At 39.1% G+C, this 27,096-nt stretch overlaps 1 long non-coding RNA gene across 4 annotated transcripts in view; it reads right to left on the minus strand.

The window, feature by feature from the left end:
• LOC117797396 overlaps positions 1-27,096 on the minus strand; it is a 180,423-nt gene that overhangs the window by 138,092 nt on the left and 15,235 nt on the right. For all 4 annotated transcript variants that reach the window (XR_004622330.1, XR_004622327.1, XR_004622328.1 and 1 more), the window contains exons 2-3: positions 13,541-13,620; positions 5,056-5,139 (exon numbers count right to left, since the gene is read on the minus strand). This is a non-coding gene — a long non-coding RNA (uncharacterized LOC117797396). The remainder of the gene's footprint in view (positions 1-5,055; positions 5,140-13,540; positions 13,621-27,096) is intronic.

Raw genomic sequence — 27,096 nt, forward strand, 5'->3', positions numbered from 1 at the left:
AAAGCCCATGGATCATTCTCAAGAATAGACCATGTTCTGGGACACAAAAGAGGTCTCAACCGATACCAAAAGACTGAAATTATTCCCTGCATATTCTCAGACCACAACACTTTGAAATTGGAACTCAACCACAAGGAAAAACCTGGAAGAAACTCAAACACTTGGAGGCTAAGAACCATCCTGCTCAAGAATGACTCGATAAACCAGGAAATCAAAAAACAAATTAAACAATTTATGGAGNGAGAATGATTCAATAAACCAGGAAATCAAAAATCAATTTAGACAATTTATGGAGACCAATGAGAATGAAAACAAAACGGTCCAAAACCTATGGGATACTGCAAAGGCAGTCCTAAGGGGAAAATACATAGCCATCCAAGCCTCACTCAAAAGAATAGAAAAATCTAAAATGCAGTTTCTATATTCTCACCTCAAGAAACTGGAACAGCAACAGAGGGACAGGCCTAACCCACTGACAAGGAAGGAGTTGACCAAGATTAGAGCAGAAATAAATGACTTAGAAACCAGGAGTACAGTAGAGCAGATCAACAGAACTAGAAGCTGGTTCTTTGAAAGAACAAATAAAATTGATAGACCACTGGCAAAACTTGTCCAAAAACAAAGAGAAAGGACTGAGATTATTAAAATTATGACTGAAAAGGGAGAGGTCACGACCAGCACCATTGAAATTGCAAGGATTATTAGAAACTTTTATCAACAGCTATATGCCAAAAAACTAAACAATCTGGAAGAGATGGAGGCCTTCCTGGAAACCTATAAACTACCAAGACTGAAACAGGAAGAAATAGATTTCTTAAATAGGCCAATTAACTATGAAGAAATTGAGTCAGTGATAAACAACCTTCCAAATAATAAAACTCCAGGCCCAGACGGTTTTCCTGGGGAATNCAATTTTCCTGGGGAATTCTCTTTTTTTTTTTTTTTAAGATTTTATTTATTTATTTGACAGAGATAGAGACAGCCAGCGAGAGAGAGAACACAAGCAGGGGGAGTGGGAGAGGAAGAAGCAGGCTCATAGTGGAGGAGCCTGATGTNACCCCTCCTGGGGAATTCTACCAAACATTTGAAGAAGAAATAATACCTATTCTCCTGAAGCTGCTTCAAAAAGTAGAAACAGAAGGAAAGCTACCAAACTCATTCTATGAGGCCAATATTACCTTGATCCCCAAACCAGGCAAAGACCCCCTCAAAAAGGAGAATTACAGACCGATTTCTCTAATGAATATGGATGCCAAAATCCTCAACAAGATCCTTGCTAATAGAATCCAACAGTACAAAGGAGAATTACAGACCGATTTCCCTGATGAATATGGATGCCAAAATTCTCAACCAGATCCTAGCTAATAGGATCCAACAGTACATTAAAAGGATTATCCATCATGACCAAGTGTGACTCATCCCTGGGATGCAAGGGTGGTTCAACATTCGGAAATCTATCAGTGTCATAGACTTTATCAGCAAAACAAAAGCCAAAAATCATATGCATCTCTCAATAGATGCAGAAAAAGCATTTGACAAAATACAGCATCCTTTCCTGATTAAAACCCTTCAGAGTGTAGGGATAGAGGGTACATTCGTCAATCTCATAAAAACCATCTACGAAAAGCCTACAGCAAATATCATTCTCAATGGGGAAAAGCTGGAAGCCTTTCCCTTAAGATCAGGAACACGACAAGGATGCCCACTCTCGCCACTATTATTCAACATAATACTAGAAGTCCTTGCAACGGCAATCAGGCAACAAAAAGGGATAAAAGGTATCCAAATCGGCAAAGAGGAAGTCAAACTGTCTCTCTTCGCAGATGACATGATACTCTATATGGAAAACCCAAAGGAATCCACTCCCAAACTATTAGAAGTTATAGAACAATTCAGTAAGGTGGCAGGATACAAAATCAATGCCCAGAAATCAGTTGCATTTCTATACACGAATAACGAGACTGAAGAAAGAGAAATTAGGGAATCCATCCCATTTACAATAGCACCAAAAACCATACGTTACCTTGGAATTAACTTAACCAGAGACGTAAAGGACCTATATCCTAGAAACTATAGATCACTTTTGAAAGATATTGAGGAAGACATAAAAAGATGGAAAAATATTCCATGCTCATGGAAAGAATTTTAACATAGTTAAAATGTCCATGCTACACCCAGAGCAATCTACACTTTCAATGCTATCCCGATCAAAATACCAGTGACATTTTTCAAAGAACTGGAACATAGTCCTTAAATTTGNAGTCATCAAATTTCTATGGAACCAGAAAAGGCCCCGAATCACCAAGGAATTGTTGAAAAGGAAAAACAAAGCTGGGGGCATCACAATGCCGGATTTCGAGCTGTACTACAAAGCTGTGATCACAAAGACAGCATGGTACTGGCACAAAAACAGACACATAGACCAATGGAACAGAATAGAGAACCCAGAAATGGACCCTCGGCTCTTTGGGCAACTAATCTTTGACAAAGCAGGAAAAAACATCAGTGGAAAAAAAGACAGTCTCTTCAATAAATGGTGCTGGGAAAATTGGACAGCTACATGCAAAAGAATGAAACTTGACCACTCTCTCACACCATACACAAAGATAAACTCCAAATGGATGAAAGACCTCGATGTGAGACAGGAATCCATCAAAATCCTAGAGGAGAGCATAGGCAGCAACCTCTACGACATCAGCCACAAAGATGTCTCATAGGCTTGTCTTGTGATACCTGAGATTAGATGAAGACTCCCATCAAGTTTTTTATCTAGGCCTGAGAAATCAGCTACAACTCTATTGCAGGGGCTTCCTCCTAGACTTTAAAGAATTCTTCCTGTTCTTCCTCTTCATTTGGTAATCCCATTTAGGTGTGTGCATCTGTTCTGCTAGCCAAAGTTACACTGGGCTCTAGTATTGTGTGTGGTCTGTGATCCATAAGCATACCAGATGTTCCTAAACTTCCCTTGAAACAAGCTTGACCGTCTTACTCTGATACCTCAGCCACAAGGGACCTAAGCACCATAGCTTAGGGACATCATGTGAAAGCCTGCTAACTGTTGCTGCAAGGGGCAAGGACAGGAGACAAATGCCCACAAGAGCCTACATTTGTCTTTGGGTGGATTCTTCTAGTCTTGCCCTTGAAGATTAAGTCCTGCCCCATGACTTCCTATTCCTGGACCTCCTGGAAGCTGCTAGCTCACTGTAGTCCCCTCATCCTCCCAGAGCCCTCAGGTCTCTAGGTTCTACATCCAGATATTGCCAATGTCCAGGTGTCTTGTTAGGCCTTAGGGGAGTAGTCAAGAGTCCAGCTTGGAACTCAAGCCTGTTCTACTTCCTCATAGGTCAGACCTTCCTTAACTGGTTGGCCTCAAGGGAAGGAAGCTATAACAACTTGGGATGTTTTGAAACTGTTTCCTCACGATGGCAGTAGAGCTCCAGATATGCCAACAGGCCCATCCTCAAAGAACTCTTCCCCCCGCCCTTCCAGTCTGAAAAAACGCCACAAAGAGACAAAAGAACTAAGAAACATGGCTACTAGCAAGTTGTCTGGCTTGAGGAAACTTGCTCACACTGCCACACTTTTGCTTTTATTTTCTATCTGAAATGAAACTGATAGAGAAAACCACCCATCATCATCAGGCACCTTCTTCTGTCAGAAATGACATCTCCACCCAACCTTGTCTATGCTGGTCTGCTTCACTTCTCTCAGATTTACATGTACAGAATTTTCCCATGACATCAAATATTTTTCTTCAAGGGATAAATTGGGGGAGGGTCTGCTTCTCCCTCTCCCTTTGCCCCTCCCCCACTCCTGAGCTCCAGCACCTGTGTGCTCTCTCTCAAATATTTTGTTTATTTATTTATTTGACAGAGGAAGAGGGAGGGGGGAGAGAGAGAGGGAGAGAGAGGGAGCACATATGCACAAGCTGGGAGAGCAGCAGGCAGAGGGAGAGGGAGAAGCAGGCTCCCCACTGAGTAGAGAGGCTGACAAGGGGCTTCATCCCAGGACCCTGGAATCATGACCTGAGCCTGACCTGAGCCAAAGGCAGACACTTAACCAACTGAACCACCCAGGTACCCCAATATAATCTTTTTTTTTAAAGGGATAAATTTGGTACATTCAGATATAAAAAGGAGAAGAAATTGCCTGAAGGCTGGAATCTCAAGCCAAGAATTCACAAATTCCAGTGGTCTTTGACCTGGCTCACCTCCTAGACAACCTGGGAGCCCTTCTTCATTTTGTCACCCTTTGTGTTGAATTGTAGGCAACCCTTTGGCATAAGCCATAAAAGGAGGGACCCGACAGTTGTCATTACTGCATGCCACACATAGCATGATACAGACACTTACATATGTATAAATCCCATATAGAGGTCACAGTTATCTCATGATTTCATCATTTAACATTAGGACAGTCTTTGCCATGCCATTAAACATTATTTAGTTAGTTCCTGTGACTTTATGGTGTTTCGTGTATGTTTGTATGTGTTACCCTTCATCTCTTAGACGTAGGATTATAATATTTTCTCCTTAGTAAACTAAAGAATAGTGAATCCAAAGATCCAGAAAATAACCAATGTGATGACAAAGAGCTTAAAAAAAAAAAAACACTATCTTAAAACCTATTAAGACGACTGATAACGGATTATTTATATCATAATGGATTATTTATATATCAATACATATGTTTCCAGATTTAATTTCACACACACACATAAAAAATCTGTACTAAAATTGTATTTATATATTACACTGTGGCTTGGATCAGACCAGGTGTTTACTCTGAGGGGAATGAATTTACATGTTATCAGTTAAAAACTTGTTTTTCAGTATTTCAAACATGCATTATATATATGGTGCAAAAACTTGAAACACACCCTGAAAAGACTGATCTGCAAAATAAGGTGTTGGACCTAAGTACATTAGATGTTTTCTTTGAATTGTTATATATATAATTTTGGCTCTCTAGAACACGGGTTAATGTGTTTCATTCAATGTTACCACATATGTTAGACAGAAAGTAAAATACCCTTTACTTTGCCATTTTTCTTACCTGCTATCAGCAAATTTTATGGTGTGATCCTCAAAGTCCAACAGTTTGTCTGTCTCCCTAAATCACTCCAGGGAATGTCTCTGCCTATCAGGAAAAAGACAATGGAATTCAGGCTTTGTAAAGGCTAAAGGGAATATCTGGTGTACCTCAATTGAATTGATCCATAAATAACCATAAATAACCAGAATGATGGATCCCTCCCCCACCCCACCCCTACACACACATACTATTGAAATATCAATAAAACTTGGCTCTACCACCCAGGACTTCAGTAAGTGGGAATGCCTTATGCTTACAGGCACTACCAGGTACCTGGCCACTAAAAAAGACGGTCTGCAAAGCATGGACACTATCTCCACACGCATGGCTAACTCCTCCAAGAAAACAGTCACGGCAAACTACTCCTCCACAGGAGGCAGCCCAGCTCCTCTGGTCCGGACTCTATGGCTGAGATAGCAGGGGCAGGTTTGAGGTCATTTCTCTCATTCACAAGAAATGAGGCAAGTTTCCCAAAGGATCTCCGAGGAACTTAGAGCGGCTAATGGCACCAACGTCCACTCACCATCAGTGAACTCAACCATGACCACCCTACAAGAGAGCTAGGCAAAGTGGGGGACTATCACAAAAGCTAGTTCTCTTTCTCCGTGTTGACAGAAGCATACCTTTCAAAGTGGAGTGCTTGCCTGGGTCATCAGAGCCAGTAGAGGCCACACCTAAAACAGATCTTGAACCACTGGAATGTCACAGCAGAGCACCAAGCCAACACGGTTTCCTTTCCTTAAGAATTCAGATACTGACATAACAGAGCATGAGAAGAACACCGCAAGGGGAGAGGCACCCATGACACTGTAGCCCCCCTTCTCTACTCTACACTTATGAGTCATGAGGTATCTGGAGGTCTCCACACCAAAAGGCCAGATACCTTGTAAGGTCATTGAGGAATTTTCCATCAGCAGGTATGTATGAGGCTGGCAGTGAGAAGAACACTAACTAGTATGAGGTCAAGAATGGTTTCCTCAGGCCTCAATACTGCCATCCTTCTCAGGGGCATACCAACCAAAACACACCACCTCTCTGCTCTCCTTGCAAGAGCTCAATGACATCAGAGTCCTGTCAGGAGAAAGGAATTAACCCTGGACCTCACCATGAGCCTGCAGAGCCACAGGCACTGCTAGCTGGGGGGCTCAGATAATCCCTCAAGGCCTTGCATTCCATTTGTGGTTTTCTTCCACTCGACCAAATCCAGTCTCCTAGACAATGCTCTGGCCCACACTGGCATGTCAGTGTATCCCCGTTCCTTCTACACAGGCTCTTCTTGCTCCAGACAAGTCTTACTCTAGACTTCCGGTGCGCCGCAGCTCCATCAGTGACGGTGGCCACATATGGGGCCTGGCAGTGGCCTGTGCCCTGTCGCTGCTGTCACAGTGAGCCCAGACCCACCAACACAGGCAGCGCCAGCCTGTCTAACCCCCAAAGCGCACATGCTCAAGACAACTGTCCCCAAGGCCTGCACTTGGCTGAACTCTTGGCCCACACTGTTAGGCAACTGGGACCCACCTCCCTACTTCCTGTGCTAGGACTTCCTGGCAGCAGCTGGCTGGATGCTGGCCTCTAACCTAGCGGACGCCACACCAAGACCCTGACTTTGTCCACGTCTCCTGCCAGGCCACAGAGAATAAGGTACGGAGGCCAGGCTTGGGTCCAGAACCTGCTCAGCCTCCCACTGGCCTGCAATCCCTCAACTGTGCGGTCTTGCAGGGAAGAACCATGTGGGGCTTGGGGTTGATCAAACTATTTCCGCACGATGGCAGTATTGCCCTACAAAAGCCAAGTAGCGCTGCTTCCACTCATTCTTCTCCCGCCCTTCGAGTTTGAAAAAACACCCTGGAGCTTCAGAAACACCAGAAAATATGGCTGCCCTGTACATTGCTTGGTTTGCTCATTCTCTCAGCGTTTTGCTTTTGGTTTCCATTAGGTATCAAATGGAGTTCTGAGACACCTACCCTCATTGGGCATCTTCTCTTTTCCAGATTTCAATTTCAACTTGATGAAGTATTCCTGTATCTGTTCTTTACTCAGCATTATATTGCCAGCATTTTCTCAAGCTATCAAATTTGGGCGGGCGTGGTGGTATGGGGCAAAAGAAAATGATCTTACTTAAGGGCTTGAATAAGAGCAAATCTAGGCAACAGGCCAAGTGGTTATTATCCAGGCTCACTTCCCAAGTTCCCTTGGGGTCTCCAAATATTAGGCCTGTGTGTTGAGCTGGAGGCAGCCATTTGGTGGAGCTCTAAGAGTAAGGTCTAGATAGCTCTCATGCCTGAATACCAGGCAATACTTAGGAGGAGTGACACATACTTAAATTATTATAAATTCCAGATGGGACACATGATTTTGTCTAATGGTGTCATCATATATCATTGGGAAACAAGCATTTTCCATGCATTAAATGGCCTTAAGATGATTTCCTACAACTTTATTGTGTATGTTTGTCACTATGTTTTGCTTAAGTATTATTAGTATCAGGGTATTTCCTCATTAGTAACTAAGACACAGAGCTTGTTTGTACTTTGGACAAAGTCTTTAGCACCACCTTATATCATTTCATCAATATATCAATATATATTTTTGAGTGCTTGAGTTTTCTTATATTTTATTCTAGAACACATTTAAAAAATTATAGTCAAAAATATATGGTAGCAGGTGCCTGGGTGGCCCAGTGGGTTGAGTGTCTGCCTTTGGCTCAGGCCAGGATCCCAGGGGGGTGGGATTGAGCCCCTTATCAGGCTCCCTGCTCAGCTGGGAGTCTGCTTCTCCCTCTCCCTCTGCCCCTCCCCTTGCTCATGCTCTCTCTCTCAAATGAATAAATTTTTTAAAAAACTCTTTAAAAAAATTATATGGTAGGTCTATCAGTGAGAAGAAATAACCGCTTTTAAAACGTCTTTGCCATCATCCTTTCCCTATGCACATATAATATGCACTCTTATCCAATAATATTTAACCTCCCAGTACCATAACTGTTAAAACAAATTTTCTTTACTATGCTTGAATGCTTGTCAAATATCATTAGTAATTGTATGGAATACTGACATGTTGAAAAATAATGCCACTTTTAAAAATTGAGGTAAAATTCATGCATTATACCATTTTAATGTATATAATTCAGTGGCTTTTAGTATATTCACAATGCAGTGCAAGCATTATCTCTACTTCCAAATCATTTTCATTACCCCTAAAAGGAAACCCTAGACCTATTAAGTAGTCTTTTGCTATTCCCTCTTCTGCTCAGCTCCTGGCAAACACTAATCTGCTTATTGCCTCTATGGGTTTATCTATTCTGGTTATTTCACATAAATGGAATCATACCACATGTGGTTTTTTTGTGTCTTTCCTTTCTTACTCAGCAGGTGTTCAAGATACATCCATGTAGTAACATCTTCAGTACTTCATTTCTTTTCACAACAAAAAAAATATCTATTGTATGTATGCATCTTTTGTTTATCCATTCATTAAATGATGGACATTTTGCTTAAGTCCACCTTTGGCTATTGTGACTAGGCTGCTATGAACATGTGTATACGTGTATTTGTTTGAATGCTTGTTTTCAATTATTTTGGATATATGCCTCAGAGTGGAATTGCTGGGTCATCTGGTAATTCTTTTTTTATTTAGTCCTTCTGCTTTACTTGTTACACCTTTAGCAATTTCACTGGGTGAGTGACCTAGGGTTAAGGATTGTTTACAAATCTTCTTGGCATTTTTTTTTTTTGCTTGCATTGTTTGGAAGTAGACTGGCATTTCATTAAATATTTAATTTTATTTGGTTTGTAAAGTCTGCAAGAACTCCAGATAGTATTTTATTTTCACAGTCAACCTGCAATTCTTGTTATCCTCAAATGAAAGGATCCTACCTTTGGCCACAAAGCTATAATAGTAAAATTCTTGAAAGAATTTTGTGCCCTATGGTAATTCTATGTTTAAATTTTTTAAGCCCTGCTAAACTGCTTTCCATAGCCACTGCACAGTTTGCATTTCCTGCACCTGGATGAGGGCTCCAATTTCTCCATATACTCACCAACACTTGTAGGGTTTTTATTGCTATTATAGCCATTCTACTAGGCATGGAGTGGGTATCACTTGGTGGTTTTAATTTGCATTTTTGTTTTGAGTAATGTTAATGCATCTTTTCATGTGCTTGTTAGCCATTTATATATCTCCTTTGGAAAAATATATATTCAAGTCCATTGCCTTTTTTTAAAAATTGAGTTGTCGTTTTGTTAAGTTGTGTAAGTTCCTTTTATATATGGATATTAGAACTTTGTCAGATAAACGATTTGCAAATATATATTCCCATTCTGCAGAGTCTTTTTATTGTCTTGATAGAGTCTTTGGACATACAAGTTTTTTAATTTTGATGAAATTCATTTTTTTTATTTTGTTGCCTGTGCTTCTGGTGGCTTATCATGAAACCATTATCAATCCAAGGTAATGAAGATTTGCCCCTATATTTTCCTCTAAAGTTTTATAGTGTCACCATTTACATTTAGAACGTTGACCCATGTAGAGTTAATTTTTGCATATGGTGTAAAGTAGGGGTCTAAAGGAATTCTTTTGTATGTGGATATCCAGTTGTCTCAGCACCATTTGTTAGAGACTATTCTCTGCCCATTGAATGACCTTGACACCTTTGTTGAAAATCAATTGACCGTAGTGTATGGTGTCATTCTGTACTCTCAATCTGTTTATTGACCCATGTTTCTATTCTTTTTCTTTCTTAAGTTTCAAGAGTTGAACGCTCATCCAGCTGAGCCAGCAAGGTGCTCCCACGTGTCTATTTAAGTACCAAACTACTTTCATTAAAGTAGCTTTGTTGTAATTTTTGAAATATGGAAGTGCAACCTCCAGCTTGGTTTTTCCCTATCCAAGACTGTTTCGGCTAAAGAGGTCTTAAGCAATTCCATAAAAATTTTCTGCAAAACCAGTTTTTGGGATAATGATAACAGATTATATTGAATCTGCAGATGTCTCTGCGTAGTCCTGCCATCTTAAGAATATTTAGTCTTCCAACCCATGAGCAAAGGATATCTTTTTATTTTTTAGTTCATCCTTAATTCCTTTGGCAATTTTCAACGTGCAAATTGTCCTAAGTATATTACTCGTTTTGATGCCATTGTAAACAGAATTGTTTTCTTAATTTCATTTTCGGGTTGTTCCTTGCTAGTGTATACAAATATGCTGATTTTGTGAGTTGCTTTTCTATCCTGTAGTACTTGATGAATTCATAAATTAGTACTAATATTATTTTTGTGGATTTCTTAGGATTATCTTTAAATATACTTATGTTATTGTGAAAAGGGATAATTTTACTTCTTTCTAATTTGCGTTCATTTAATAAATTTTCTTGCTTGATTACCCTGCATAAACCTTCCACTACAATGTTCAACAGAATTGGCTACAGTGGGCATTCTTATCTTGTTCCTGATCTTCGGGGTAAAGTCTTTCACTATTTTCGTCTTTCACTATTTTCGTCTTTCACCTTTGAGTATACCATCAGTTGTGTGGATTTTTCACAAAGGCCCCTTATCACGTTGAGGAAATTCCCATCTACTAGCTTGTTGAGTGTTTTTAGTTGCTTTTGTGGAAGGATAGAGAGTTCAAGTTTCCAATGCCACCATTTTCACTGATGTCACATTTGCCACCTGTTTTGACATTTCTAGAAGCAATCACACTTCTTTATAATATAACTGCTGTAACAGCCATGTATGAAGTGAAACAAGATCACAGGTAATGCCCCCTCCAGCAGACAAGGACTTTTAAAATGTAGGTTAACCTTTGGTCTTGTTCACTGATTTGGTGCTCATATTTATGCAAATCTGCTCCACAAGAAAAATACCTAACCCTTCTTCACTTGACTGGTTGATTCAACTTCTATTCAGAACTTCCTAGTTCNGCGCCTGAGTGGCACAGCGGTTAAGCGTCTGCCTTCGGCTCAGGGCGTGATCCTGGCGTTATGGGATCGAGCCCCACATCAGGCTCTTCCACTATGAGCCTGCCTTCTTCCTCTCCCACTCCCCCTGCTTGTGTGCCCTCTCTCACTGGCTGTCTCTATCTCTGTCAAATAAATAAATAAAATCTTTAAAAAAAAAAAAGAACTTCCTGGTTCCAAGCAATGGGCCTCCAGACAATTGGGCGCACCTGAGACCTTTGGCAAGCACAGTTGCTGGGCCACCTGGTAGGCCTCACAAAGAAAGCTGTAACAACACTGGGTGTTTGAAACTATATCCTCACGATGGCAGTAGTACTCCGGATATGGCCACAAGACTGGGCTGCGCGCCCTCTCCTCCCGCCCATTGAGTCTGAAAAAACGCCAAGAGCCAAAGGCGCCAAAAAGCAAGGCGGCCTTGCATTTTGCCCGATTTAGGGATCGCTCACACTGCTTCATTTTTTATTTTCGTTTCCATCGGAAATAAAACTGAAGTCTGAAAACGACTAACTGTGGTCAGGCACCTTGTTTTTCGGAAACTCCCACCCAAACTGGTCTACGTGTGGCAGTTTTTCCTGATTGAACATTACTGTTCTAGCATTTTCACCTGGTATCAGATCATCCTCTTCAAGCGCTGAATGGATCCAGGCCAAAAAGGGAGAAGACATTGCCTGAAGTCTGTTGCAGATCATCTCCAGATGCCAATTCACAAATCGAAGCGTCTTTTACCTGACTTCCTACCCAGGCAACCATGAAGCCCTCCATTTTCTTGTTTCATAGGCTGAATCACAGACAAAAGTTTGGAAGCAGTATGGAAGAAAGCCCAAAGAGCTCAACATCACTGTATCCGTACACTGCTCCACATGGCATGACACCTATACTCGCATGTGTATAAAGTCCACTCATAAGTTATGCAGGGTTTTGTCTCATGATTTCATCATTTAACATTAGAAAACAGCACTTTCCTATGTCATTAAGCATTCTTCAAAGTCTTCACGTGACAGCTTCTTGAAAAATCTCTTAAAATTCACAAATCTTTGAAGGACAAAGAGAAACCCTTTACCCCACATCCCACTTTCCTGAGGCAACCATCATTAGCAATTTGATAGAGACACCCATTCAAATCTTACATGATTGCACATGAAAGCTGACACCCTTTAAGGAAATAGTTAAAGGCTCATCAAAATACTCTATTTGCTCAAAGGAGTGTTCAAACACACAAACACACACATATATGGATAATTACAACAAATCTCTCTTCAATTCCATCCTGGCCACACTATAGGTAGAATTTACTGCATGGATATTTCACAGAGTATTATTAGGTAATGGGAAATTTCCAATGGCATTAACTCTTCGTGAGGTAACGGATAGTGCTTTCTTGCTAAATCTCCTAACATTTCTTTCCTATTGCTGAAATCCTAAGTATAAACTCTGGCAAAGAAATGCAAAATTGAAAAATTATAAAAAAGTAAACAAGGGATATTCCCTATCACAGAAGCTCAATAACTTACTATTTTTATTTATTGTGTTCTGCTCCTTCTTCTACTTATATTTGTGTAGGGGTTGTAGCAGGTGTGTATGTACATGAGAATTTTATTTCTTACAGATTTCTGATTACATCATTTATCTGAAATTTCCTTGTGTTAAGATTTGTCCTTCTATCATTTATCTTAGCTCTTACATAGAGAAGCTACTTAAATGTCATTAAATATACTTTAGATGATTGGATTTTGTGTTAAGTAATGAGTTATTAGAAGCTTCTAGTATCCTGGACTACGAAGAACAAAATATTCAATCATCCCATCATGTACACAGTGCTGTGTGTCTTTTGTAAAAAATATAATATTACACTGAACATTATCAAAACCAAGCCTTGTTTGTCAACATTTCAAACCTTTACTATATATACAGGAAAACATGTATACCCTCAAAAACATTGCTTTATAAAGGAAGACACCTTCCATCAAAAGACTGAAATCTTGCCATTTGCAATGAAGTGGATGGAGCTAGAGACTATTATACAAACTGAAATAAGTCAGAGAAAGACAAATACCATATCATATCACTCATGTGGAATTTAAGAAGTAAAACAGATGAACATACGGAAAGGGGGAAAAAAGAGAGAGAGAAGGAAGCAAACCATAAGACTCTTAACAATAGGGAACAAACTGAGGGTTGATGGAAGGAGGTGGTAGGGGCTGGGCTAAATGGGTGATGGGGATTAAGGAGGGCACTTGTAATGTGAGCACTGGGTGTTACATATAAGGGATGAATCACTAAATTCTATACCTGAAACCAGTTTTACTATATATGTTAACTAGAATTTAAATAAAAAATTGAAAAATAAAAGGGGACACCTTTAGTTGTTCAAATTTTTAAACATATATCCCAAAGTGAATATTGGCTCTCTCAAATACATAAAATTTTGCATATTTGGCTCATACTTATCATATATGTTAGAAGTAGAGTGAAACACAATTTGTTTGCCACTTCTCTTACCTGGTGTGAGAAAACTCATGTTTTGATCCTCAAAGTCCAACAGCTTGCTTTTCTCCCTAAATCACAGGCAGGGAATGTCTCTATAAGGACAAAGAATGGAATTCAGGCTTCATGAAGGCTGAATACCTGATATAACTCCACTGAATTGATGCATAAGCAACCAAAATGATACTCATTGACCCCCCCCCAAACACACACACACTATCCATGCTTACAAAGGAAATGCCAAAGAAATTTCTTGGCGCTACCACTCAGACTAGGATAAGTGTGATTGCCTCAGGCTTGCAACCACTGCTAGGCACATGGCTTCTATTAAAGATAGTCAGCAAGAGATGAACACAACAGTCTTGAGCCTAAAGAATTCCAGGACTAAGAGCAACTACAGTTCTACCTTCAGATACCGGACACTATCTCCACACGTATGGCTAACTCCTCCAAGAAAACAGTCACGGCAAACTACTCCTCCACAGGAGGCAGCCCAGCTCCTCTGGTCCAGATTCTATGGCTGAGATAGCAGGGGCAGGTTTGAGGTCATTTCTCTCATTCACAAGAAATGAGGCAAGTTTCCCAAAGGATCTCCGAGGAACTTAGAGGCTAATGGCACCAACGTCCACTCACCATCAGTGAACTCAACCATGACCACCCTACAAGAGAGCTAGGCAAAGTGGGGGACTATCACAAAAGCTAGTTCTCTTTCTCCGTGTTGACAGAAGCATACCTTTCAAAGTGGAGTGCTTGCCTGGGTCATCAGAGCCAGTAGAGGCCACACCTAAAACAGATCTTGAACCACTGGAATGTCACAGCAGAGCACCAAGCCAACACGGTTTCCTTTCCTTAAGAATTCAGATACTGACATAACAGAGCATGAGAAGAACACCGCAAGGGGAGAGGCACCCATGACACTGTAGCCCCCCTTCTCTACTCTACACTTATGAGTCATGAGGTATCTGGAGGTCTCCACACCAAAAGGCCAGATACCTTGTAAGGTCATTGAGGAATTTTCCATCAGCAGGTATGTATGAGGCTGGCAGTGAGAAGAACACTAACTAGTATGAGGTCAAGAATGGTTTCCTCAGGCCTCAATACTGCCATCCTTCTCAGGGGCATACCAACCAAAACACACCACCTCTCTGCTCTCCTTGCAAGAGCTCAATGACATCAGAGTCCTGTCAGGAGAAAGGAATTAACCCTGGACCTCACCATGAGCCTGCAGAGCCACAGGCACTGCTAGCTGGGGGGCTCAGATAATCCCTCAAGGCCTTGCATTCCATTTGTGGTTTTCTTCCACTCGACCAAATCCAGTCTCCTAGACAATGCTCTGGCCCACACTGGCATGTCAGTGTATCCCCGTTCCTTCTACACAGGCTCTTCTTGCTCCAGACAAGTCTTACTCTAGACTTCCGGTGCGCCGCAGCTCCATCAGTGACGGTGGCCACATATGGGGCCTGGCAGTGGCCTGTGCCCTGTCGCTGCTGTCACAGTGAGCCCAGACCCACCAACACAGGCAGCGCCAGCCTGTCTAACCCCCAAAGCGCACATGCTCAAGACAACTGTCCCCAAGGCCTGCACTTGGCTGAACTCTTGGCCCACACTGTTAGGCAACTGGGACCCACCTCCCTACTTCCTGTGCTAGGACTTCCTGGCAGCAGCTGGCTGGATGCTGGCCTCTAACCTAGCGGACGCCACACCAAGACCCTGACTTTGTCCACGTCTCCTGCCAGGCCACAGAGAATAAGGTACGGAGGCCAGGCTTGGGTCCAGAACCTGCTCAGCCTCCCACTGGCCTGCAATCCCTCAACTGTGCGGTCTTGCAGGGAAGAACCATGTGGGGCTTGGGGTTGATCAAACTATTTCCGCACGATGGCAGTATTGCCCTACAAAAGCCAAGTAGCGCTGCTTCCACTCATTCTTCTCCCGCCCTTCGAGTTTGAAAAAACACCCTGGAGCTTCAGAAACACCAGAAAATATGGCTGCCCTGTACCTTGCTTGGTTTGCTCATTCTCTCAGCGTTTTGCTTTTGGTTTCCATTAGGTATCAAATGGAGTTCTGAGACACCTACCCTCATTGGGCATCTTCTCTTTTCCAGATTTCAATTTCAACTTGAACAAATTTATACAATAACATATTTGGCATAATACATGTACTTTAATAAATAATATGATTATTTTTCACATATACATTATCATATTACATACTATAGTATGCCATTATCTATCTTATATACTGATATATTATTAACATATCATATAATTATGTATATTATAGTTTTTGTTTCTCGGAAGAACTCTAATACAGCACCTTTTCCAGTATTTCTTATTTTATTGATTTATAGTTTCATTCCATGGTAATTGAAGAAGATACTTTGTATGATTTTAATTTTTTCAAATCTGGGGGGATTTTTTAAAAAATTGGATGAGATTTATATTCTGGTCTCACATTACATCTATTCTGGAGAATATTCCATGCATACTTGAGAAATGTTCACATTCTCTATTTCCATAATTATCTTCAGCCTAGGTCTTCTGTCCCATATTTACAGTGGGTATTGAAGTCTCTGTCTAGTTTTGTAGAACTCATTTTTCCTTTCGGTTTGGTTCAGTTTTTGCTTCACAAATTTTGGGATGCTGGTGAAGTGCAGGTGTTTCTGTTACATCTTCATGATACACTAAAGCTGTATTAATATATAATGTCCCTCCTTCTCTCTTGAAAGAATTGTTGTTTTAAGGTCTACTATGTCAGGGCCTCCTGGGTGGCTCAGTTCCTTGAGCCTCTGACTTGATTTCTGCTCAGGTCCTGATCTCTGGGCTGTGGGATGGAGTCCCACTGAGTGTGGAGCCTGCTTGTCCCTCTCCCTCTGCTCTTCCTCCTGGTCAGACAAGCTGTCTCTCTCTCAAATAAATAAATAAGTAAAATCTTTAAAAAAATAATGTGTATTATGTCAGGTGTTCTCTCTTTTGATTCTATTTGTATAGAATGTTTTATATTCTTAACCTATGTTCAAACTGGATGTAAAAGGATTCTGTTTTAGACAGTATATAATTGGATCATATTTTTGTAAATCCCTTCTCCCAATATCTGCCTTTGAATTGCTGATTTTAATGTATTTACATTTGAATTAATTACTCCTAATGAAAGACTACTGCCATTTTGCTATTTTTTTCTCTATATCTTAGAAACATTTCTTCTCAACTCCTAAGTTAGTACCTTCTTTTGTGATTGATTTTTTTTTCCAGTGTAGCATTTCTATTCCTTTCTCATTTCCTCTTCTGTATAGTTAAAATGTTTTCTTTAATGGTTACCCTGGGGAATGCAATTACTATCTTAACAGTATAGCCATCATTTCACTTAAGTAACAAATAGTTTTTACACTACACAAACCTGCTCATTTACACAGCTTCAACATCTTTTATATTATTTTCACAAATTTACATCTTCAAACATTGTGTGCCCAATTAATTATTGTTTGTGTACTTGCCTTTTAAATTATATAGAAAACAAATGGAGTTACAAAACAAAAAAACAATACTTCTGGCTTTTATATGTATCTTTGTAGCTACCTTTATCCTTGCTATTTCTTCATACAGCTTTGAGTTACTATCTGGAGTCTTCATTTCTCCTTGGAGGACTCCTTTCTGTATTTCTGGTATGGGAAGTCCTCTAGCAACAAACTCCCATCTGCTTTTCTTCGTTAGGAATGTCTTAGTTTCACTGGGATTTTTGAAAGCTTGTCTTGCTGGGTATGGAATCCTTGATTGATAGGGTTGGTGTTTTTTTCGTTTTAGAATTTTAAGTATGTTCTCTAAATGTCTTGGCTTCTGTAATTTCTGAAGGGAAACCAGCTGTTACTCTTATTGAGGATACCTTGCCTATGATGAGACTGTCTTGATGCTTTCAAATTTCTCACTTCATCTGTGGCTTTTGCCAGTTTGATTGTAATGTGGATCATCTTTGCTTTTATCTTACAGAGTTTATTGAGCTTCCTGGATGTGTACATTGGCCATTACTTCCTCAACTATTCTTTCTTCCCCTTTCTCTCTCCCCACCTTCTCCAATTCATGTCATGTGGATTTCTCTAATCTTGTCCGCACTGGGTGGAAAACAAGGCTTTACCCATGACCTCCTGTGCAGAACCTCTTGGCAGCTACTGATTCAGTTCTAGCATTTCCCTCTCCAAGCTGTACAGCAAGATCTCACTGATGTTCAACTGTCTTGTAAATATACAGAGAACACAAGGGAGTAGGGAAGCCTGGATGGCTCAGTGGTTAAGTGTCTGCCTTTGGCTCCCGTCATGATTCCAGGGTCCTGGGATCAAACTCAGCATCAGTCTCCTTGCTCAGTGTGGAGCCTGCTTCTCCCTCTCCCTCTGCCTGCCGCTCCCCCTGCTTGTGCTCTCTCTCTCTGTCAAATAAGTAAAATAAAATCTTAAAAAAAAAAAAAAAGAACATAAGGGAGGCCTAGTTTAGGTCCAAGCCTGTTCTAACTCTGCATAGGCCTGACCTTCAACTTTTGGCCAAAAGGGAACGAAGTTGTAACGGTTTATGATGTTTTCAAACTATTTCCTAATGATAGCAATATTGCTCCAGATGTGGGGGGGGAGGGCTGAAGGAGGGGAAAGCCTTGACTTTCAGGCCTCATCTCCCAAGCCCTACCAGTCTGAAAAAAATGCCAGTAAGAGACAAAGTCACCAGGAAACATAGCCGCCTTAAATTGTGCCCAGTTTTAAGATGCTACCACTGTTGTTCTTTGCTTTTGGTTGCTAACTGAAATCAAAATTGAGGCTTAGACTACCCACCCTCATCAGGCATCTTCTTTTGCAAGAACTCAATTTCAAATTGACCTAGTTCTGCTCTTCTTCATATCAGCTTTATGTTTCCTGCATTTTCCCAATTATCAAGTAGTCAGAGCAAGTCTCAAGGAGCCAGGTTTAAAAGGAATAAGAAAATTCTGAAGATTCAAGGGCAGGATTAGCGCATTTCTAGGCAACGACAACTGCTAACAATTATTGAGCACTTACGATGTACCAGTGAATATCTCAAGGATCTTGATAAAGATTCTTAAATTGATTCTTTACAACATCCCTCTAGATAAGTAGTATGATTCTTACCAGTTAATAATTAAGGAAAGGTAGCAGAGAAAGTTTAAATAGCTTGTCAAAGGTTACAGAGCTAATAAAAATTAGAGACAAATTTTTAAATCACATTAGGGTGACTTCAGAGCTCACACTATTAACCACTAGGGAGGCAAGCTGTAAGCCCACTTCTGAGACACTGTGAGGAAGCCTCCCAACTTTTCCTGGTTTTCTTGCATTCTCTGAGCCTCAAGTGCAGGGAAAGCTCAGGGAACAAATTCAGTTCTATCTTGGATTTTTGGCATATAGGAACAATAGGGAGAAATAAGTCAGAGTTGTTTGACCTTCAATCATTAGTCTACCTGTTTCTTAGGTCAAACCCTTTCCACAATCTGTTGTCTTTCACTGGAAGCCTTGAAACTGCAAAGTCCCCCTAAGCTGATTTTCTTTTACTTAAGCAGCCCAAGGGAGAAATTCCCAGAAAAGACACATACTCAGCCACATGTAGATCCAACAACTCAATTGGCTCAGAAAGAACAGATAAATTGGAATTGAAAATGGAGAGGAATGGAGCCACATTCACCTCCCAATTTTTCAAGAGTCAGAAAAATACTGACACTGCTTAATAGTATAAATGGATGCATGTGTGTTGATATTGTTTCTCTACTTTTCAGTATGCTATTGAAGATGAGCATAATTTGACATCCCAAATATGCCTCTTTGGCATAGGATTATTTTTATTTAAAAAAAAAAAAACAGACAGGAGTGGCGGCTGGATGGCTCAGTCAGTTAAGTGTCTGCCTTCAGCTCAAGTCATGATCCCAGAGTCCTGGGATCTAGCCCTGAGTCCTGCTCCCTGCTCAGCAGGGAGTCTGCCTCTCTCTCTCTCTCTCTCTCTCTCTCCCTCTTTCTCTCTCCCTCTGCTCCTCCCCTCCACTCATGCTTGCTCTCCCAAAGAAATAAAAAATCTTTAAAAAAAAAAAAAGGAGAGAAACTCTAAAAACCAAGTTGATGTTACCCTTTTGTAAAAGACATTTATTCACATTTATAAGGAAAAACCACCATTTGTAAGGATATCTTTATTGCATACCAGTAAGAGGGGTCTGACTCAATCTCTAAACTCTTATCAAGGGACAAGACAAAGGCTTAAATCTGCATAACAACAATATCCTTGTTTACTGTGCTTTTCCTGGTAAACCACAGCTGATTCCCTACCCCTAACACCTTTTGGCTTTAGCTGAGGTGATGGCTTTGGCCATTTCGGGGAGTTACTCAATTTTCCTGGGTCTCTCCCATGTATGCAGGTGGGTATATACGTTATTAAACTTTTTGTTTCTCCTGTTAGTCTCTCCTTTTTATGACAGGCGTGTCTCAGCCACAAACCTAGAAGGCAAGATGGAAATTTTTTTTTCTTCCCTACGCTATTACAGTATTCATTCTGGCTATTTACCAAATAATTCCATTACTCCTCCCGGATACTGCTAAGATCAGTGGTGATACTTGACCAAGACATGAAGCCAAATCCATTTACCTGATTAAATAAATAACCTATCTTTGAAATCCTACAAGAACCCTCTATGGCAGACTATAATAATACGGTGAGATTATGTAGTCAGTACAGGTCAGCCATTTGAGGGATGGAGAAGAAGTGGAGAAAATGAAGAGTGTGTAAAGAAAAGGAAATTAAGTGAGCAAGAAAAAAAAATTACAACATACATTATTATCCAAGTTATATTTAAAGAAAAAACAAACACAGATTACAGTAGTATTTTAGGTCACTTTGTATTCCCTTATCAGAATTCCATATTAACTAAATATTCCATACAGAAAAAAGGTTATATTTCCTCTATAGAAAAATAGTTTTTGTTTATATTTTTAAATGATACTTTGTGATAACATAAGTATACAATAAAAATGCTCATAAAATACAAAAAAGCTATAAAATGAAAAATATATGCAAGAAAATAAACAATTATTATAAATATGTATGTATATATGTAAATTTAAATGTATCAAGATATTTAGATAAATATAAAACATGATAAGGAAATTATAAAGATGTGGTCAGTGTTTCCCTCAAGACTTTGGAATTGTAAACAGGGTGAACATTCCTCTTATGTCACACATAAAGTCACACTTTACAGCAGTTGTTCAACTTGAAAAATAAACTATGTAATCACTTAAGTAGATTATACAATTTATATTCTGTACTTAATTATCCAATTTCCTTACTAAAAATGCACCATTCCTATTTTTATTGCAGTATATCTGACATACAATATTATATTAGCTTCAGGCGTACAACAGTAATTCAACAAATTATATATGTAACAAAATGCATACTGTGATAAGCGTAGTTAGTATATATTAGCATACAAAGTTATTACAACATTATTAACTATATTCCCTATGCTGTACTTTTCATTCTTGTAACTTTTTTTAAATAACTAGAAGTTTGTACCTCTTAATCCCCTTCACCTATTTCACCCAATCCCCCAACCCCTTCCCAACTGGCAACTACCAGTTTGTTCTATGTACTTATGAGTCCATTTCAAATTTCATTTGTTTGTTCATTTGTTTTGTTTTCTAGATTCTATTTAAAAGTGAAAACACGGTATTTGTCTTTTGCTGTCTGACTTATTGCACTTAGCATAATACCCTTTAGGTCCATCCATGCTGTCATGAATGACAAGATTTTGTTCCTCTTTATAGCTGAGAAATACTATGCTATTCTTCACCCATTCATCTATCAATGGACACACAGTTTGATTCTATATATTGGCTATTGTAAGTAATGCTGCAATAAACATAGAACTACATATATCTCCTTGAATTAGTGTTCTGGTTTCTTTAGGTAAATACACAGAATAGAATTACTGGGCTATATGGTATTTTTATTTTTAATTTTTTGAGGAAACTTCATACTGTTTTCCATAGGGGTAGCACCAATTTACATTACCACCAACAGTGCATAAAAGTTCCTCTTTTTCCACATCTGTGACAAAACTTGTTATTTCTTATCTTTTTGATACTAGCCATTCTGACTATTTGGATTTTAGTGTTGAGTTTTATGAGTTCTTCATGTTTTGGGGATCAACCCCTCATCAGACAGATGACTTGCAAATATCTCCTCCCATTTATTAGGTTGCCTTTTCATTCATTTTTTAAAAGATTTTATTTATTTATTTGTCAGAGAAAGAGAGAGAGAGCATGCACACAAGCAGGGGGAGCAGCAGGCAGAGAGAGAAGCAGGCTCCCTGCTGAGCAAGGAGCCTGATGTGGGACTCCATCCCAGGACCATGGGATAATGACCTCAGCCAAAGACAGCTGCTTAACTGACTGAGCCACCCAGATGTCCCTTGTTAGGTTACCTTTTCATTTTGTTGATGGTTTCAATCACTGCACCAAAACTTTTTAGTTTGATTTAGTCCCAATTGTTTATTTTTCCTTTGGTTTCCCTTGCTTGAGACAGATCTAGAAAAATATTGCTTAAAGCAGGTGTCCAAGAGATTACTTCTTACATTTTCTTTTAGTAATTTTATCATTACAGGCCTTACATTTAGGTCTTTAATCTTTTTTGAGTTTATTTTTGTGTATGGCATAAGAAAGTACTGCAGTTTCATTCTTTTGCATGTAGCTGTCCAGTGTTCCCAACACCATTTATTGAAGTGACTGTCTTTTACCCATTCTTGCCTGCTTTGATGTAGATTAATTGACCATATGAGCATGGGTTTATTTCTGGGCTCTCTATTCTGTTCCATTGATCTATGTGTCTATTTTCTGCCACTAGCACACCATTTCAATTACTATTGCTTTGTAGTATAATTTGAAATCTGGGATTGTGACACTTCCAGCTTTGTTCTTCTTTAAAAATAACTTTGGCTTTTCAGGGTCTTCTGTGGCTCAATACAAATTTTATGATTATTTGTTCTAGTTCTGTGATAAATACTATTTGGTATTTTGATAGAGACTGCACTGAATCTGTAGATTACTGTGAGTAGTAAGGACATTTTAACAATATTAATTCTTCAATCCATGAACATCATATATGTTCCCATTTATTTTTGTCATCTTCAATTTCATCATTGTCTTATATTTTTCAGAGTACAGGTCTTTTACCTCCTTGATTAAATTCATTTTTAGGTCTTTTATTCTTTTTTATGCAATTGTAAATGTGACTGTTTTCTTAATTTCTCTTTGTGCTATCTTGCTTTCACACGTAGAAACACAACAGATTTCCATATATTAATTTTGTATCCTGCAACTTTACTGAATTCAGTTATTAGTTCAAATAGTTTTTTGGTAGTCTTTTAAGGTTTTCTATGTATAGTATCATGTCATCTGCAAATCATGATAATTTTACTTCTTCCTTACCAATCTGGGTGCCTTTTATTTCTTTTTCTTGTCTAATTGCTGCAGCTAGTACTATGTTGAATAAAAATGTTAAGAGTGGACATCCTCTTCTTGTTCCTCATCTTAGAAGAAATTCTTTCACCTTTTCACCACGGAGTATGATGTTAGCTGTGAGCTTGTTGTATACCTCCTTTATTATGTTGAAGTATATTCCTTCTAAATCTATTTTGTTGAATTTTTATCATGAACAGATGTTGAATTTTGCTAAGTGCTTTTTCTTCACTTGAGATGATCATATAACTTTTATCCTTCATTTTGTGAATGTGGTGTTTCACATTTTTTGATTTGCAGATATTGAACCATCACTGCATCCTTGGAATGAATCCCACTTGTTCATGGTGAATGATCTTTTTAATGTATTGTTGAATTCAGTTGGCAAATATTTTGTCAAACATTTTTACATCTATGTTCATCAGGGATATTGGCCTGTAATGTTCTTTTTTTGTAGTGTCTTTATCTGGTTTTTTTATCAGGGTAACGCTGGCCTCACAGAATGAATTTGGAACAATTCATTCCTCCTCTATTTTTTGGAATAGTTTTGTTAACTTTTCCTTAAAGTTTTGGTAAAATTCACTTGTGAAGTCAACTGGCTCTGAAATTTTGTTTGTTGGGAGTTTTTAAATTACTGATTCAAGGGGTGCCTGGATGGCTCAGATGGTTGAGCGTCTGCCTTCGGCATGGGTCGTGAACTCCAGGTCCTGGGAACAAGCCCCATGTCGGGCTCCCAGCTCAGCAGGGGTGTCTGCTGCTCCCTCTCCCTCCACCTCTCCCCCTGCTTGTGCTCTCTCTGTCTCTCTCTAATTAAATAAAATCTTAAGAAAAAAATCACTGATTCAATTTTGTTACTAGTAATTGGTCTGTTCAGATTTAGTATATCTTTCTGACTCATTCTTGTAAGAGTATATGTTTCTAGGAATCCATATATTTCTTCCAGGTTGTCCAGTTACTTTGTTGGCATATAATTTTTCATAGTAGTCTCTTGTAATCCTTTGTATCTCTGTGCTATTGGTTTTAATTTCTAGTCTTTCATTTCTGATTTTGTTTATTCAAGTCCTCTCTTTTACTTGAGGAGTCTGGCTAAATGTTTTCCAATTTTGTTTATCCTTTCAAAGAACCACTTCTAAAGGTTTTTTTATAGTCTCCACTTCATTAACTTCCACTCTGATCTTTATTATTTTTTTCCTTCTTACTAATTTGGGGATTTATGTTTTCTTTCTCTAGTTCCTCTAGGTGTAAGTTTAGATTTAGTTTATTTATTAGTTTATAGTTTATTTATAGTTTATTAGTTTAGTTTATTTCAGATTTTTCTCATTTTTGAAGGTAGGACTATATTGTATAAACTTCCCTCTTAGAACTGCTTTGCTGCATCCCCATGATTTTTAACCATTTTGTTTCCATTTTCATTTGTCTCTGGGCATTTAGTGGTTTCCTCTTTGATTTCTTCTTTGACCCTTTGGTTGTTTAGCACCATGCTGTTTAGCCTCTACAGGTTTGTTTTTCCAGGTTTTTTTTTTTTTCTTGTAATTGATTTCCAGGTTTATATCATTGTGGTTGGACAAGATGCTTGATATCATTTCAATCTTCTTAAATTTAATGAGACTTGTTTTGTGGCCTAACATGTGATCTATCCTGGGAAATGTTCTGTGGGCACTTGAAACGTGTGTGTTCTGTTGTTTTGGGATGGAATATTCTGTATTCATCTGTTAAGTCCATGTGGTTTAATGTGTCATCCAAAGCCACTCTTTCCTCAATGATTTTCCATCTAGATTATCTATCCATTGATGTAACTGGGGTGCTATAGTCCCCTTTTATTATTGTATCACTGCCAATTTCTCCCTTTATGTCTGTTAAGATTTGCTTTATATATTTAGGTGCTCCTATGTTGGGTGCATAGGTATTTATAATCTCCTCTGGCTGAATTGATCTCTGTATAATTATGTAATGCCCTTCTTTGTCTCTTGTTACATTCTTTGTTTTAAAGTCTATTTTGCGTGATATAAGTATTGCTACCCCAGCTCTTTTTCTGCTTCCATTTTCATGGAAGATCTTCCATCTTTTCACTTCCAGTCTGCATGTCTTTAGGCATGAAGTGAGTGTCTTGTAGGCAGCATATAGATGGGTCTTGTTTTTTTCTTATCCATTCCATCACTCTATGTCTTTCAATGAAAGCATGTAGGCCATTTACATTTAAAGTAATTGATAGGTATGTACTTATTGATATTTTAATTGTTTTCATTGTTTTTGTAGTTCTCCTCTGTTCCTTTCTTCTCTGGCTCTCTTCCCTCATGATTGATGACTTTTAGTGTTATGCTTGGATTATGTTCTCCTTATTTTTTGTCTATCCATTATAAGTTTTTGGTTTGTGGTTACTCTGAAGTTCATATATAACATCCTATGTACATATCAGTCTATATTACGTCGATGTTCATTTAAGTTTGAACACATTCTAAAAGCACTACCTTTTTATTCCTTCCTTACTGTTTTATGTAAATGGTACAGTATTTTACATCTTTTTATTCTGTGATTACCTTAACTAATTTTAAGATATAACTGATTTGGGGCACCTGGGTGGCTCAGTTGGTTAAGTATCTGACTCTTGATTTCTGCTCAGGTCATGATCTCATGGTCAAGGGATAGAGCCCCACTTCAGGCTGCTCACTCAACAGGGAGTCTGCTTGAGATTCTCTCCTCTCCCTCTCCCCCACTCACATGCTCGTGCTCTCTCTCTAAAATAAGTAAATCTTTAAAAAAGATATAATTGACTTTACTACTTTTTAAATCCTTCATATTAATTTATAAATGATTGATGTACTTTATTACCTTTACTACATATTTGCTTGTACCAGAGAAATTTTTTCCTTCCAAAATCTTCTTCTCATTATGGCCTCTATGTTTATGCTTAAAGTCCCTTTAACATTTCCTGTAAAGCCAGTTTAGTGGTTGATGGGCATCTTTAACTTCTGTTTGTCTGGAACACTCTATCTCTCCTTCAATCCTGAATGATATCCTTGCTGGGTAGGATATCCTTGGTTGTATTTTTTCCTTTTAGCAATTTGAATAGGTAATGCCAATTCCCTCTGGTCTGCAAAATTTCTGCTGAAAAGTAATCTGATAGCCTTATGGAGGATGGGTTCCCCTTGTATGTAACTAGTTGCATTTCTCTTGCTGCTTTTCAGATTCTCTATCTTCAACTTTGGACATGTTATTTGTTATGTGTCTTAGCATGGACCTCCATGGGTTCCTCTTATTTGGGGCTCTTTGTGCTTTCTAGACCTGGATATCTGTTTCTTTCACCTAGTTAAGGTAATTTTCAGCTATTATTTATTCAAATAAGTCTTCCACCACTTTCGTTCTCTTATCTTTCTGGGACCCCATATAATGCTAATATTAGTATACTTGGTGTTGTCCCAGAGGTCCCTTAACCCAGCCTATCCTCATCTCTTTTACTTTTTAATTCTTCTTTACTGGTAAAGCTTGGGTGTTTTTCATCACTCAGTCTTCCAGACTGCTGTTTTGTATCCTCTCATCTGGTGTTGATTTCCTCTAGTGTATTTTTTTTTCAGTTATTTTATTCTTCAACTCTGGTTCTTTTTGTATCTCTTTGTTGAAGTTCTCACTGAGTTCATCCACTCTTGTCATTTCTGCTGAGCATCTTTATGACCATTACTTTGAACTCTTTGTCAGGTAGATTGTTTATCTGTTTCATTTAGTTCTTTTTCTGAAGTTTTTTCTTGTCCTTTTGTTTGGAGCATATGCTTATCTCATTTTGTTTCACCTTCTGTGCTTCTATAAAATAAGTGAACCAACTACCTCTCTAGTCTTGAAGGAATGGCCCTACGTAGTAATGTCCATGTATACTACATTTGCCTGGCAAATAAGCTGTCTGGCTGAAGCTGTGGCAGGTGTGGGCTGGAGGTCCTGGGGCACCCTGCACCAGGGCCACCCTGGTGGGATAGCTGGAGCTGGTGAGGGTACAGGCTCGGAGTCCCAGGGTACTATGGTCCAGGACCACCCTGACAGGACAGCTGGAGCTGGGTGCGTGTCGATTTCAAATTGAAACCAAAAGCAAAAGTGC

Source organism: Ailuropoda melanoleuca, chromosome X, assembly GCF_002007445.2.
Source record: "Ailuropoda melanoleuca isolate Jingjing chromosome X, ASM200744v2, whole genome shotgun sequence".
Lineage (NCBI taxonomy): Eukaryota > Metazoa > Chordata > Mammalia > Carnivora > Ursidae > Ailuropoda > Ailuropoda melanoleuca.